This window comes from Schistocerca serialis, chromosome 9 (genome assembly GCF_023864345.2).
Source record: "Schistocerca serialis cubense isolate TAMUIC-IGC-003099 chromosome 9, iqSchSeri2.2, whole genome shotgun sequence".
NCBI classification, from domain to species: Eukaryota; Metazoa; Arthropoda; class Insecta; order Orthoptera; family Acrididae; genus Schistocerca; species Schistocerca serialis.
The window spans coordinates 403,351,988-403,354,415 of NC_064646.1; the positions used below are offsets into that span (position 1 = coordinate 403,351,988).

Below are 2,428 nucleotides of genomic sequence, written 5' to 3' on the forward strand. Positions count from 1 at the left end.
TTCGCCATCTCACCTCAGCCCCATTCCATCCCCAGTTGAACGGCGATCCTGAAAGTCACAGATGAGCAAGTTCAGTCCATGCACTCTCACGAGTGCGTGCTCTGGACTTTCCTTGCTTCATATCGCTCTCAGCTGTGCAGCACCTGTTCCCCAGCGGAACTGCTACCATGGCCACACCCATCGGTCACTCCTGTAGCTATTGCACCCACTGCCGCATGCTCTGACTGCTTCACCTCGTTCTGGCTTGGCACTGCATGCTTTGGTGTTGTATCGCATTTTCCCTTGCAGGCAGCGCTGGGAGCAGGGGCGCATTCTTCGCCACCATGGCCGTGCCTTATTTGTCATTTCTGGTCCCTCTGGCACTGTCACGCAACACCGGAACCAGATCTGTTTGTGCCATCCTTGGTTTTCTGCCACTGGTTGTTTTCTGGCAGAATTGGAGGCTTCACGGCTTCTGTCGCCTAAGCCCACGACTACACCAACGGCACCTCTGCCGCTCACACCTCCACCGCAGGTGCGCCTGCTGTCGACACCGCTGCCAGTCCAGTCACCTGCACCAGATGGGCACCTCTCACCGCTGCCACGGCCCCACCTCTGGCCGTCGTTATCGCCACCGCCGTCACCGCCCATGGAGATTGTTGCTCTGCCTCCTCATCCGAGCATACCCAGTGGCAGTGCGCGGCCTGGGCAGGTTTTCCACGGGACGTTTTCCTCTCCCCCTCACGAGCAATTCAGGGTTGCAGCTGGACAGCGCCACAGCTGTTCCACTGACCGCCCCCACAGCTGCGCTGCCCCTGGGTCCCTCCACCTGCCATTGGAACCCATACTCAATGACGGTGCATCGTTTCGGGGGGGAGGGATGTGGTATCGATAGCCACAATGCCATGGTGTAGGTGCAAGTACTTAAGTTGGCACTACGACCGACACCAACGATAGTGCCCTCTAGCAGGCGCTGTCTGAGATCTATGAGCTCTGCTGCAGATTCTGCCCATTTCATCAAGAGCAGAAGGCTTGGAAACATCTCTTCAACCTCAGATGGTGTTGGCTTGCTATTGAGACTATGTACTACTTGTGACGGGTCTAAGGTGTCGCTCCTCAGTGCCAAGTTATGTATTCAGTTAATATTGCGATATAGTAAAACCATTTCTAAGAGCAGTACCGAGACTTTTTTTACCTTTTCCTGCTCCTACTCACTTCCTACTTTCGACCTACCCTTCAGTTTACAGGAGCAGACCCATGCGCCGCCTTCCAGGCGGGATACAAACAGGTGCCTCATCTGATACGTAGAGGTGGCCCTGCCTAATTGGCCCTGCCTGCGTTATTGAGCATGCAGGATACAGTTGTCTGTAAGTTGTGGCACCAATGACACCTGTCATATGAGTTCTGAGGCCATCCTCAATTCATACAGGCAGCTGACTAAGGCTGTGGAAGCTGCTGGCCTCATGATAGGGTGCAATGAGACCTTGCAATCTGTAGCACTGTTCCCAGAACTGATCAGGGTCCTTTCATGGATCTCAACCAGGGGCTCTGTTGACTGTGTAAAAGTTGGACTTCAGATTTCTAGACCAGCATAATCAGATGGTAGTTTGTAGGACTGCCCTTGTACTTGTGGAGTGCACATGGTATTTTTGTAGGCTAGGGGGTAGACAGGCCAACGGCCTTGCCGCAGTGGTAACACTGGTTCCTGTCAGATCACCAAAGTTAAGCACTGTCGAGCTGGGATAGCACTTGGATGGGTGACCATCCGATCTGCCGAGTGCTGTTGGCACACTGGATGCACTCTGCCCTTGTGAGGCAAACTGAGGAGCTACTTGATTGAAAAGTAGCGGTAGCTGCCTCATAAATTGACATATGGCTGGGAGAGTGGTGTACTGGTCACATGTTCCTCCATATCCGCATCGAGTGACCTCTGTGGGCTGAGGGTGAAACGGCAGCCAGTTGTACTGTTGGGCCTTCCAAGGCCTCTTTGGATAGAGTTTAGTTTAGTTTTAGTTTTAGGTGGTAGCTTGAGGCACTTGGATCAACTCTCGCCAGTTGATTCACAGAAAGGCCAGTCAGACTGCATTTGGAGTAAAGACACTTCGACTGCCAACATTTTATCAGTAAGTTATCAAAGTATTCATAACAAAGTACCTGAACTGACCGCCTCCTGATAAAGCTTTCATGCTCAAATTATTCCTGGGGACTGAGATCTGGCTGAAACTTAAGATATTTAGCAAATTGTGGAACATACATCAGAAAGGCAAATTAGACACCACAGGAGGGGGATTGTTGGTTGCCGTTGACATGAATACTGTTTGTATTGAGTTTGAAGTTGAGTGTGACAGTGATGTTATCTGGCCACATATAACAGGTCTCAGTGAAACCAAATTAATTGTTGGATGTTTTTACCCAGTTACCTGTTTCCACTGTGACAGTTCTAAAATCA

General features: G+C 51.2%; 1 pseudogene; it reads left to right on the forward strand.

Moving 5' to 3' along the window:
* The first annotated feature begins 1,650 nt into the window (after positions 1–1,650).
* On the forward strand, positions 1,651–1,768 carry LOC126419998 (5S ribosomal RNA; annotated as a pseudogene).
* Positions 1,769–2,428: the final 660 nt, after the last annotated feature.